Source organism: Anabrus simplex, chromosome 2 (genome assembly GCF_040414725.1).
Source record: "Anabrus simplex isolate iqAnaSimp1 chromosome 2, ASM4041472v1, whole genome shotgun sequence".
Lineage (NCBI taxonomy): Eukaryota > Metazoa > Arthropoda > Insecta > Orthoptera > Tettigoniidae > Anabrus > Anabrus simplex.
Window position 1 is genome coordinate 536,323,051 of NC_090266.1, and position 14,248 is coordinate 536,337,298.

Genomic DNA, 14,248 nt, shown 5'->3' on the forward strand with positions numbered 1-14,248 from the left:
TAATATTGGCTGCTACTACTACACTACAATACTACTTGATTTTACGATTTTTTTACTCCTACAACACCCTAAGAGGATTAAAATTGTTGTTAATTTCTGGAAACAGAGAATAATACACAAGAATTACACAATTCTTTGCTGCAGTTAAGTATACCGTAATTACTACAACAGAATTCTACAGATCTACTACTGATACCACAAATACTACAGCTACTATACTACACAAATATTACGCAGTAATAGAATAATCACACTATTTTCTAATAAGATACTATAATACACTACCGGTACAATAATTTTGAACTACGTTCAGATACTACAATACACTGCAATAATTTTAAACTACGTTCAGACGTATTCTAATTACAACTGGTTATCACCAGCAGAAACAGAAAAGGAAATTACAATTAAAGTTTGAAATTCGCAAAACTACTCAAAATAATAGAATAGGCACACTAATTTCTAATACGTTACTATACTACACTACAATAATGTTTAAACTACGTTCAGACGTATCCTAATTACAATAGGTTATTACTAAGCGCAAGTAGACATGAAAATTCCAGTTAGGCCTAAAGTTAGATATTCGCAAGAACTACCCGTACTCAAGGATTACCAAGATAGTTAAACACGTAGACAGATTAATATTAGTACTACTTTATCCTACAATGCTCTAATGGAAATGAAACCTGCCGTTTGCCCAAAAATACACAGGGATATAACTGGCAAGATACTATCTAATATACGGTCATCCATTTTTGGCTGCGTTAGCGAGTGGTTGGCTGTTCCAAGAGCTCTGTATTATCTCAGTGATAAAGTATTTATTAGTGTAGACATTTAGAAAATTGTGTGTGTGTGTGTGTGTGTGTGTGTGTGATACATTTAGTTCCACAAATATTGATGTTTAGTCTTTGTTTGTAATAATCTAATATACGGTAGTGTATCTACACTACAATTCTCAACTGAAATGTGGTTATGTGATTATTACCAAATACAGTAGAGACAATACACGACACTGAGCGAGATATCGAGGGACAGCTATTGGAGCTCACTCAAGCGGATAGACCTGAACGGTACTGATTCTGTCATAAGAGCACGTGTATTTTTGTGTTAAGTTTTTGGTGTTATTTATGCGTTTTCAGTGAGTTGACATAATTAAATAGTAGCGTGTGTCATTCCTTGATATCTCCTCAACATGAGGGGAAAGGTATGTGCTGTGTTTGGCTGCAGTAATTACGAAGTAGAGAAAAATGCGCGCTCGTTCTTCAGGTTACCTCGTGACAAGAACATGTAAGTAATATTGTGTTTGCATATATATTCTTCCAGTGACAGAGATTTTTATAGTACTTCATAATCTTCTGACCTGCTCGACCCATGTTTTAACGGGCTTAAAATATAATACGCATATTTTATTCTATAGTGCTGCAGTTAACCTTCAATACCGATGTGTTGTAGGTGTGATCTGTGGGTTTTGAAATGTCACAGAAGCGATTTGGATAAAGTGTACAAGAAAGAAGGGACGTTACGCTTGTATAAGAATTATAAGATCTGTTCAGATCATTTCCAGGCCAGCGACTTTAAAAATCCTCGACTATACAGCCAAGGGTATGTTACATTTTTACTCTAATTGTACGTAAATATTCCTCAAAGCATCACTATCGACAACATTTTCAAACTTTTCTTTCTTTTATCCCTCTTCTCAGATTAAAGCCGGGATTTTATAGATTTTCTTTCTGTTAGTAGGCTTCATGTTAAGAGGAAAATTGTCCAGCTATTAAATGTTAATCCATTGCATCATATGTGTAAGGAATGTGCCGATATTTTTCTTGACAAATGTCTTAATGTGATGATACATTGTTTTTAAATGAGGAAAAAAATACATTGTTTTTAAATGAGGAAGAAAGACATCCAACCGTAAGATTTCAGCAGGTATGCTAAAGCTAAAAAAGTAATGCATAAATGAAAGATCAAGCCATTTCACAGCAGTCCATTTCACACCTTGTTCATACGGTATGTCTAATTTCAGTCTTTGAATAATAACCTTTTAAATAATTCTTCATTCATTTATCCAGAATTGCTTTAGCAACTTCGAAGTTAATATCTCAATACCACTGTCTTTCTAGACGTAATTTATTTATCCATTTCCGTATATACATTTCCATTGATATTTGAATTTAGCGCGATTTGTTCAGGTCAAGTCACTAGGAGCGCCACCGTCGAATTGTCTCCCATTTTAGCAAGGCGAAATCCGTAAGTGTCGTGTATTGTCTCTACTGTATTTGTTATTACAGATGGTGGACTACTATTATTTTCCCTACTCATATTGTATGTGTTTATAAGATCAACCATTAATTAATAATTTTATATATAAGGTACATACTATATTTAGATATGTAAGTGCCCGCCAGTATGTAATGTCATGTTGTCATGTACAATTCCCAAGTATGAGCCTGCAGGCTCGTTCGATATAATTGAAATAAATGACGAATGAGTTTATGGTTGAGGTTTAAATTTTGTTACCTACCTTCCTCGCTACCTCCACCGACATTCACATACCGCGCGGCAGAGATGCGGGTATCAAAATCTCTGTTTTCATTATTAAACTGTACGTCTGGTAACCATTAATTGATACAATCATATATAAGCAGTTTCTGCAAACAACGAAATTTTAGAGAGGGTGGAAGATTTTTTTTGGAATCATTATAACATCACCGCCCGGACTTGACCTCAAATCAAGTCTTTTCGCACCTATTTTAATGTTGGGACTGACGACAGTTTTATGATTGATTTTGATCGCACATTCTTGAAGATTAAATATAAGTGTTGACACTTGAAATAGCCCGCAGTTTTATTTTTAACTGTTCTATTTTTTAAAATATTACATACCTAGCGAGCGTATTGTCGGTTTCTGCTGAGTCGGTATGAAACGTACACATGAATATATTCATCCATATAACATAAAAGGAAAAAAAATCGTCACAGCTGACTTGTTCGTAGACACGTTCGTTCGTCTCGTTCAAAAACAGCTGGTTTGATTGGCGAACAGTAAGCCATTTCCGGATGATGAAGTTCGTCGATGACGTATTAAAACTCGTGATTCTAGCCAAAGAGCTGTACGCCATTTTCCGTGAGCACTACATACAGGAAGGATATCGTAGCGTTGGGAGAGGTAATGAACTGACGTATCGTTTTTGATAAACTGTTTATGTGGGTTACTGTTTATTATTCTGAACTGAACATATTATATTTTTGTTTGGAAGTGGCGTCTTATATTTCTCGTCAAGTACGTTCAGTGGTACACTGGGGTTATATAAATCTTGTCAGTGTACAGTTGTCAGTTGCGAGTTGTGGAAATGAAATGGTGAAGTTATTCACGGATGTTGTACATTGGCTTTGCTGGATTTTCATTTAATGTTGTGCGTCGTTATAGTAAATGACACAGCAAATTACGCTTTAGGCTTTGAAGTTGGCAATTCACACATTACTTTTCAAATGTCATTCAAGTTTGTGTGTCATTGTTTCGAGGCTTATCTCAGTTTGTTTTTGTGTGATAAAAACAGTCTTAATAAATGCTAGAAGTTATGTGGTAGTGTGCGAATATGTTAAGTTAGTGTTGACAGTCCACTCGTAGATTCGCGCTTTTCTCATCATTTACATGTTTCATGAGGTTATGTCAAAAGTACTTTCGCTCATATCGCAAGTTGTGGAATCTATCCGCTGAAGGTGACACGCGCTAGCATTTTTGAAGAAAATTTACGAATAGATATTGAGCAGTTGAACGAAACTTTGTTTGTGTAATTTATTTCCATTCTAATTGATACTGTTTGCACAGGAGCCGATGACATAGATGTTTGGCCCCTTTAAACAGTAATCATCATTGTTTGGACCATTTCGACCGCGACATCACGGTTATCTGTTATCGTGATTCATTCTCGGAATATTTTGTTAATCATTTGGTACACAGATCAGTTAAAAATAACCGAATGCATTTATCATAATTCATAGTGTTTTGCAGCTAGAGAATTTCTGTTCTTGTATTTCTAGGCCTTGTAAATGAGATTGAATCATAATATCGAAAGCTGTTGTCATGGAGAGGAAGGATTTGTCCTAATTGAAATATCAATGTCATCAGTAATCTTTTCTGTTATGGAAAATAACTATAGAGAGTTGTTGATACTGTTTTCAAAGTATGCACGTTAGTATTGCATTTGCCATTGCATAGCTAGAGTTGAAAAAACGAAGTTTTTATATGACTTTTTGTTTTTATGAGCATTGCAATTGATTCCTAATATTCAGTACTAATCAAATTTGTTTAGGGCCAGGAGCTTAGCCGGTTTCAGTGGCTCAAATGGTTAAGAAGCTGGCCTTCTGAGCTCAACTTAGCAGGTTCGAACCTGGCTCGGTTCGGTGGTATTTTAAGGTGCACAAATACGTCAGCCTCGTGTCTGTAATTTTACCGGCACGTAAAAGAACTCCTGCGGGACACATTTCCGCCACCTCGACGTCTCCGAAAACCGTCAAAATTAGTTAGTGGGATATTTCATCTGTGTCGGTCCTATGTAAAGCAAATGGTAAAAGATAAGCGAGCCAGAAAAAGTGGCATGCTTCGTAGGGAAGGGAGTGGTGTTAAGCGAATGTGCTTTCCTGCATTCTTTTTCCCTGTAATTAATCTTGTATTTTAGTCATTGTTTGCTTTAATTGGTTTGAGGGGCTAGGGATATTTTTAGAGAAATTGAATGGTTTTTGTGTGGTAATATGCAATCTTCGTTTTAGTATCTGCAGTAATGCGTGTTGCTCATTGAAGAAATTTCCGAGCCTTGTAATTGGTTAAAATCTCCAGTGGTTCAGCATGTTATATTAGTAGTATTTATTGCAGCCAAATGGTCATTCAAAAAAAATTTAAACCAGCTTTATGTTCTTTAGCTCCATCTTCTGAGCAGCAAATATCTTGCTCTTCTGTGCAAAACTTGATTATTGAATTCCCTCTATTATGGCTTGTTAGCATATATGTCACTCTTTATCGCATCATTCACATACTCATCAGAGTTTGGGATCATGATAGGCAGTTTTCTTACAAAGCTTGCAATGAAAACGTGTACAGCCAGTCTACAGGGTCTCATATAATTTCACACTGAACGCACAGTGTCTGTGCTCTGCGCTATAGCAGTTCCCTCAGCCAAACTTATGTCACGCAAGGATTTGTTCGATACACTTTATCTACCAGTTTATCCCACAAGTAAAAAATCAGACTGTTAGATATGGAGAAAGAGGGGGAGAAATAGACCAGCACTGATCACTCTGTCTGCAAACACTTCCAAGATTGTAAGAAGGGAATGTTGTGCAGGATGAGAAGGGGCTGACTCTTGTTGAAACCATCCATGAGGTTTTTTCCTGCCAGCTGATGGAAGAATGGCATCAAAATGTCATCTTGGTGGTCTCTGCATTTACTGTAGTCTAAAAGAAATAAGCCCTATTATTAGTCTTGCACTAACAGCACACCAAACGCCAATCTTTTTATCATAATGTGGGACTTTATAAATACCATTCCTCGAACCTGCTACGCAGGCGTAGCAGGGGGAGAGGTGATACTCCCACGTGGCGCATCCCAGGTGGCGGATAGGGGGGTCCTAACTGGCTTGCCGGCGGATTTGAGGGAAATAAAATACCTCTCGTGGACCAAACACACTACCCCCTGTGGGTGGGGGATGCAAATGAAGAATACACCCACGGTATCCCCTGCCTGTCGTGAGAGGCGACTAAAAGGGGCAACCAAGGGATGATTGTATTAGAACCATGAAACTACTTTTGATTAGTACCATCACGCGGGAAACACCTTGGGTCGCTTTTACTTGCAAGTAGTACCATTCTGTTAGGTACTCAATAGTTTTGTGATTTGTAGCAGTCAAGCGGGGTTCACGGTAGGTTTCCAGTACCCGTGAGTCTTACCCATGTGAGCAACACCACGGGTCTGGGCGTAGCCTGTGAGTTGTACCACTATATGAGCGACACCGTGGGTCTGCGTTGCCTATGATTGGTACCCACTATGTGAGGAACACCACGGGAATGCCGGCGTCCGTGATTAGTACACCTAGGGGAGGAGCCTCATCGGTTTGCATCGGCTGCGAGTGCCGCCATTGTGTGAGAAACACCATAGGTCTGTGTTACCTGTACGAGGTACAATACTTGTGAGTAGTACCATAATGTTTGGAACACCGTGAGTTTACGCTACCTTTGATTAGTACCGCAACTTGAGATATATCATGGTTCTCCTTTACTAGCGTTAAGTGTCATTATACAAGATCGTTGACATTGATATTGGCCCATTTAGACAAGTATCATCGATTCAGGATTGGGCTTTGTAAGCAGTCCCTTGGTCAGGAATATTGTTTCTGGGAATGAGAGGCATTGAGCGTCATATCCACTGATTGTTTTAAATTCATATTCATCAGTTCATTCCGCATCATCACTTTTTGAATTCTGGTCAGTGGATAATTATTTTCTTTAAATTCTTTGTAATGTCACCACATTTTGTCTCATTTCGTACCATAGGGGCCAATGACCTTCGATGTCAGCCCCCTTAAAACAACAATCATCATCTTGATCATAAATACCATTAGGATTTTCTGCACACCAATAGTGAAAGTTATGACTGTTCACAGAGCCATTAAGCTGATACCAGAACTTTTACACATGAAAATACGATGTTGCAGTGATAACTGCTTCACTATGTTAACAGCTGAGATTCAGACTGGCGAATTATGCTTGCCAGAACGAACACGTACAGGCTGCCTCTAAGGTCAAGAACTATGCATGCGCCTCCCACACTGCAACTGCCATAGTGCAGAATACAAACACCGTGCGTTCGGTCTGGGTTTATATGAGAGACCCTGTAGTTATGTGTTGCATTTCATAATTCGTCTGCATTCATTCCTGTGCTGTCATAGCATCCATTGCATAGAAGTCCAACCATATGCTTTCTCTCTCTCTTTTTTTTTTTGCTCCGTATGTGGTCTATTGTAGCTAGGCGTGGATGGCAGAGACATCCTGAAACAAAGTTCCTTGATCAGGACAAGTCTTGCTGGTGCAAATTTTGAAAGCCCCAAAGCTAAAGAGCTTGTGGCTTTCTCTACTTGTCTCAGATTACTGATGTCTAGGCATTTTCAAATGAGCTGCAGACCATAGGTGACTACAGGCAGGATTTTGATGTAAAAGAGTTGCATCGCTGCTTTAATGGACATCTTGCTTTATTGTTTTGTGCTTTACGTGCTGAAATGGTCCTGTCAGTGTTGTGTGAAGACATCTCTAGTTTGGAAAACTACCCCCAAGTACAGTACGCGAACCTTTTCTTGATACCGTTACGGGGGTGAGGAGTAAAAAGGGAGCTCTCCCGGTTCTGGTTATACGGCCAACTGAATTGAAATGAAATCTGAGTTGAATCGATAATATGATCGATCGATATGAATTTTCTAAACCTATATTATCTTAAGCCAACAACTGTGTCACACACACGTATAACATTATATAATATTTCTCGATGCCAATCTTGTTCCTAGCATGAATTCTATAGTTTGGCTTTGCTGTATAAACAACAGTACTAGTACGTAACATGTACTCCAGATATCTCACGGTGATGCATAAGCGATTCATAGTTTATTTGCCAAAGGTTGCCAATACGAATCTCGAAGATAACCTAGGTGTACCGATTCAGCACTAGGGAGCTCAGGTATCCCGGAAAGGTTCGCGTACTGTACTTGAAGTGAGTAGTACAGTCAAATGTGCCCTGATGGACACCTTTATTCAGCGGACATCTTTCTATACCAGGCCTTTCCAACTCGAGCACTTAGTGCTGGGGCGCACCAGCGCTGCACTCAGCAGCACCGTTCCCCTCCTTCTCCACCTACCCCACACAGTGGTGGTGCATGTGTGCATAAGAGACAGTACATTCATTCCCTCTCTCTCTCTCTCTCTATCTATCTCTCTCTATCTCTCTCTCTCTCCCTGTATGTGTGTGTGTGTCATTCTCAGTAGAATCTATTCGATAGAACAGATAGCGGAGCAGTTGGTTTCTCCTTCAATAAAAATGTTGTTTAATCCTTCATGGGTCGATTCATATTTTGTTCTCAGTACCGAAGGGAAAGCTCAATGTTTAATTTGTCATGTCGTTTTAAGAGTAAAGTCTTCAACCGTTCGACTGCACTACCACAATAAACATGTTTCAGTCTATGATGACATTGTTGGCGCAGCAAGAACCGAATGAAATGCTAAGTTAAAATCGGAATTGCCAAGTTCTTCAGACATAAGTACTAACTTATTCATTAGAAATTGTTTTACATGCAGTTTAGGGGATTTGTTTTTGTTTTGGGATTTGTATTATTAAGAACTGTTTTGAATTAGATGTACTGCTAAGAAAACATAAAGATAATTATTTTATCTCCCTGTCCCACAGATACTTGATCCCAACACTTTAGAAGGCGCAGTCGAGCAAGTTGTGGGCTATTGTTGCTCTGAAAATTGCAAAAAGTGGGCGACTCTTTACTGATGGTGAATTTGTAAAAGAATGTTTAATAGAGCGCTCAGAAGTATTGTGTCCACATGCTCTGGCCGACGTTGAGGCGATAAGCTTGTCAAAAAAGAGAAAAAAAGATCTCTCGTCGTATACAGGAACTTGTTGCCGACTAGTAAGAGCAATTGCGGAACAAATGCGGCACTTTCCAGAAGTACTTGATTGCTCTCGATGAGACTAGTGACAAAAGTGATACGGCACAGCTACCTATTTTCGTCAGGGGTGTCGAAAAATATTTCACTATAGCTGAGGAACTACTGGACATCATTCCCCTCAAAGATACTACCACTGGCACAGATATATTTGCAACTATTGAAGACACAATGAACGATATGGGCTTATCACTCGGAAATCTGTCTAGTGTCGCTATTGACGGAGCACCAGCGAAGTCGTCGGGTGGGCAAGGTTTTACAGGCCGCATCAAAAACGAAGGTGCACGATGCTGGGTTACCTCCAATATTATCGGTACATTGTGTTTTAGATCAAAAACAATTATCCCCAAATATCCTTTGCAACTTTAAATACATTATGCATACTGTGTCAAAATGTGTACATTTCTGCAAAAAGCAATGTTTGAATCAGCGGCAGTTCAAAGCATTTTTAAAAGATCTCGAGGCAGAATGTAGCGACTTTCCCTTTTATTGTATTGCACGCTGGTTAAGTTGCGCGTAAGTGCTAGCAAGCTTCTTTACAATAATTGAAGAAATTGCTCTGTTCATGGAGATGAAACGTTCTCCTCTACCAACTTTGCAGAATAAGCAATGGGTTGCTGACCTCGCTTTCTTGGCAGACATAACATCTTATTTGAATGATTTAAATATTTCATTACAAGGGAGAAACAAATTGATTAGCACCATGTGTAATAGAATTAAGGCTTTCAAAATGCAGAGTTTGTTATTGAAAAGTCAGCTTGAAGCTGGAAATTTTGGCAATTTTCCTTCATTAAAATCATTACTTTTGTCTACTTATGAAAATCTTGTAGACTATCAGACGTTGTTACCGACTTTGCATTCTGAAATATTTGACTCAATTTTCAGCGCGTCTTGAAAAATCAACCATCATATTTCCAAACAGAGCTGATAAAAATACAGTGTGATGCAATCCTAAACGACAGGTACTAGCACTACAGCGGTGATTTAATTTTCTTTTGCAAAGGTGTTCATCCAGAAGAAATTGCTAGACTTCAAGCACTTGCCTTAAAATTTACGTCAATGTTCGGTACAATGTATGCATGTGAACAGATGTTTTCAGTTCTGAATTTAAGCAAATGGAGGACTAGAACTTCTCTGTCTAATGCTGACTTAGAGGCTGTACTTAGAATTTCTTCTGCCAAATCAATTGTACCTAATGTTGGTAAATTAGTTGCCGCAAAACGATGTCAACAATCAACTTAAACGCTAAATGTACATTAAGGCAAACGCAAAGTATGTACAGAATAAATTGTGTATTTGTGTTCACAGAACTGTCAAAAATATTGTTTTCATAAGCTGAGCGCTGACTTGACGATCTGTGGTTCTGCCTCTGTCACTTCTCCTTCCCCCACCACTCCAACGGTGCTAGAGCACAGCGCCGGGGCTGCTGCCTGGGCCAGCCGGGGCCGTGGGAGCACCTCGGTTGGAATCGCTTGTTCTATATGGACATTTTGCCTCGGAACAGTTTTAATTTTACACAAGAAGTGTTAAATAAGCCTTTATTAAGCAGACATCTTGAGTTCCAGACAGTGGACATCAACGTTAGTCTTGTCCACTTGTCTTAAGTGGACACTTCACATGTTCTTTGCATAGGGCTGTCATTGTTCTCTAAAAATCATTCTGTGGACATATGGGTATTTCTTTTGAATGTTTATACTATTTTGAGTCCAAGGAAAAGAGAGAAAGAAATGTATATAGGAATGCTGAAATAGTCGTGATGTTAATTTTCTTTACAGTGCTCTTTCCAGACCTTTCGTCCTTTCGTTAGGGTTTTCTTGTGTTATAATTAATGTACAATCTGAGAATTCTAGTTGCCCAGGAATGCTGCCAGTTACTGTTTACTCACAAGTTGCCACCATTTAATTCCTAACTCAGATTGTTGCTGATAAGGTCGAGGTCAGCTATTTCAGTTAAACTTCACAAGGAAGAGCCTTTCATGTGCTGATTGTTGAAATACCGTAGCATATCATTTGCCCAGTAAGCGTGAAGAGGAGGTACGAGCGTGTTTAGATCTTGAGAAAAGAAAACTTGTAATTACAGAAACTTTGAAAGGGCTTCCAGTGATAAAAAAACTTCTTTTGGGAAAACTCAAACACAGTTGTGAAGAACAAAAATAAAATTGAAAGTGAAAAGAATGCGGAAGTCAATTTTCGCAGAAGTGAACATTGCGGTGTATGAGTGATTCAGATATGTTCGAACACAGTAACTGTGAGCCAGCCAATGTTACAAGAAAAAAAACCTCAAGAAATGTCAGTCTGAAAGGTGAGATTAGTTCAGTAAAGAATTTGTGTCATGCTGGGTCTTTATTCAGTTTTTGAGAATATTGTAGTAAAGAAAAAAATGTGCTAAATGTACACATCCAGCTGAATGATTACTTCCCAATGGTGTAGTGATTAAAGGCTGTAAAATCACTTCTAATATCTCCCAGGCAAATATTTAGGTACAAATTATTTAGAATTTTCAAAATAATGATGTATGCTTATATCTAAGGTAGATGTTCTTTGCCGTTAAAATGTTCGATTAATGTTTACAATCTTGTTTTAGCAGACACCTCTCGTAATGGGCGATTTTCCTCAGAACCGACTGTCCGCAAAAGAGAGGTTGAGCTATAACTTTAATCAACTTTCTGCTGTCATAATTAACTCTGCTGGTTTGTCCTCTTTTCTGAAAGACATGTATAGTCTTCTGTTCATTCACCTGTAACGTAGTGGTCCTTCCCAATCAACTGTTCTAGATTTGTCCATGGTAGGTTATTATGCAATTCACCATTTTGAAGGTGTGTAAATGTGAGACTCGCATCATTAGCTATAATGGATCTTTAAGGAGCTTTTTCATGGCAGTGAGTTACATTGATACCTTTTAAAGGTGTAAAACTGACTGCAGGGTAGTAATAGGGGTTTTTTGGTATTGGAAATAAGATCTACCCTGTATTTCTCTGGATTCAATTTTAAAGTCTAGGAAAAATTCACTAGAAGTGGTTAGTGATTTTATTTTAATTTTGTGGGATTCAAATTTTTTATTTTTGAGTACTCTGCTCTGACCATCATATTAAAATAGGCTAACTTACATTAATATAAAATGCATTGTATTATATTCATGTCTGAAATACTTGGTTGCCAGCTTTTCTTTAGTTAAAGCTGCAGCATATTTGGATGCACCTGCATTTGAAATGAAAGGTGGAAGTAGATCTGATTTGAGGAGATGCTTTTCTGTGTAGATGTAGGCACAGGACCAATGAAGCAAACCCTATTCTGTCCATTATCCTGATGAACTAGCTTTTGTAGTGCTCAGTGGTGAATAGGGTAATATTCTATGAAAATGTATGCATTTTCTAAGGAAGCAATGATAATGACAACCACATTAAAAGTGTGAAGGAATGTGGAGAGAGTTCCTTAGCTAGACTAAATTATAAAATAAGAGCATGCCAAAATTTTACCAAGCAAGTTGACTAGGTGCTACGGGTAGTGTGACTCCAAGCTTCCATTCAGGAGATGGTGGGTTTGAACCATAACGTTGGCAGCACTGAAAATGGCTCCCCGTTGTTACTCATTTTCACACAGGCTAATGCTAGGTTGTTCCTTAACCTTTTATAGGTTGCTGGTAGAAAAATCTGCCACATTTGTAACTTGGTTTAAAGTTTTTAAAAATCATTTACGAACTCTATTATCATTCAAACAAATTTAATGTAAAACAGAGGTAGACTATAGATGTATTCGGATTGTGACATTGGATTTGACAACAGTAAACTGGGCTGAGTGGCTTAGACGGTTGAGGTGCAGGCCTTCTGACTCCAACTTGGCAAGTTCGATCCTGGCTCAGTTCGGTGGTGTTTAAAAATGCTCAGATATGTCAGCCTCGTGTCAGTAGATTTACTGGCATGTTAAAGAACTCCTGTGGGTCCAGATTCCAGCACCTTGGTGTCTCTGAAAACCGTAATGTCGTATTGGGACATAAAGCCAATAACATTATTATTGACAACGGTAAGAATGATTCTCAGTTCATGGAATATTATTCGATACAGTTGTAGCATTGCCTCAGATGGGGTTTTTTTATGTTTGTGGTTGATTTTTTAGTAAAGCTTTCTCAGTTGAGTCGGTAATAACGTAGCATTTTATTTCTGTTGTCTGTAAGAGTTTATTAAAGTTTCAGAAACAATTTTAAAATGCCTGCAACGTTAAACAAAAAGCAAAAATAAATTTTTGTGTGGGTGTACTTCATGATTAATGCTTTGAACAAAGGTGCTAATGCTCCATGAAGTCATTGCATGTACAGATGGATTCATTGGAGGAAAAAAATCTCTCCTGTCTTGCATTTATGAATTATGAGAATGTGCGTGAAATTCTGAATTATACTCCCGGCATCAGTATTATTAGGCTTATTTTCTTTTTTGTTAATCAAAATATTTTTAGAATTTTGATTAATTTTTTAGAGAGTTTGGAATTCCATGGTATTAAATAATGATTTTAATTAACAGCTCGGACAAAGCCTTGGTAAGGAGTGAATCCTCTAGTATTGTATCAAACATGAGCAAAACTTAATTGTATTGACTGGGTGTGTGTAAATTAAATCCAAATATGGTTAACTTAGTACCATTGTGACATTTTTTAATTTGTGTTTTAAACTCTTTGTATTAAGTTAAATATCTCTGTAAATGTTGAATTTTGATGTCTATCACCAAGCATTCAGGAGTTTGAGTTGTTTCAGGAAGGTGTAAACATGCTCAGTTGATAATTCTTTGTTGTTTTAGTAACATGTGGCATTCTCTGACAAGATTTCTTTGACCAAGTAAGTTGGCCATGCAAGCTGTGAGCTTGAGTTCAGAAGTTAGTGGGTGGGTTCCCACCTCACCATCAGCAGCCCTGAAGATGGTTTTCTGTGGTTACCACTTTCATACCAGGCAAATGCTGGGGCTGTGCCTTAATTAAAGCCATGGATGCTTTCTTCCCAGTCATCCCATCATCGCCAAGACCATACAACTTAAAGCAGATTGTGAATATACCCGCGCGTGTGTGTGTGTAGAGAGAGTGAGAGAGAGTGAGTTTGCCTTGCAATACACCAATCTTGTATTTGTACATCCTCCAGAATATTAGAAAAATCTAGATGCAGAAGAAATCCACTCATACCTCTTGTCCACCAACACCAGTGTACTATTTGCAGAGGCGTAGCGAACATGGTGCCAACCTGCCTGCAGGAAACAAAATTGGGCCCCTTCAAAGAAGGTGTATAAAACCTATCGATAACACACATAAAATTAACTACAGCAGATAGAAGCAATACACTAATGCAGTCTGTATTCATGTAATATATCGAAAGAACTTAATTTTGCAAAATGAATTTATTAATGGATTTTATTTTTTAAATTAATATTTTGTAGAGATTAATGTTTCAAAGTGAATTTATTAATCGATTTTATTTTTTAAAATAATATTTTGTAGGGATTGAAATACATCATGAATAAATGTGTTTCAGTGTTTTGTTTTTAAAAATTTTAAAC

At 37.9% G+C, this 14,248-nt stretch overlaps 1 protein-coding gene across 1 annotated transcript in view; it reads left to right on the forward strand.

Moving 5' to 3' along the window:
* Window positions 1-3,026: 3,026 nt before the first annotated feature.
* Window positions 3,027-14,248, forward strand: part of Rab7 (RAS oncogene family member Rab7) — a 214,614-nt gene continuing 203,392 nt past the window's right edge. The window contains exon 1 of the mRNA XM_067140910.2: window positions 3,027-3,169. The gene's annotated coding sequence lies outside the window, so the exon portion shown is untranslated. The remainder of the gene's footprint in view (window positions 3,170-14,248) is intronic.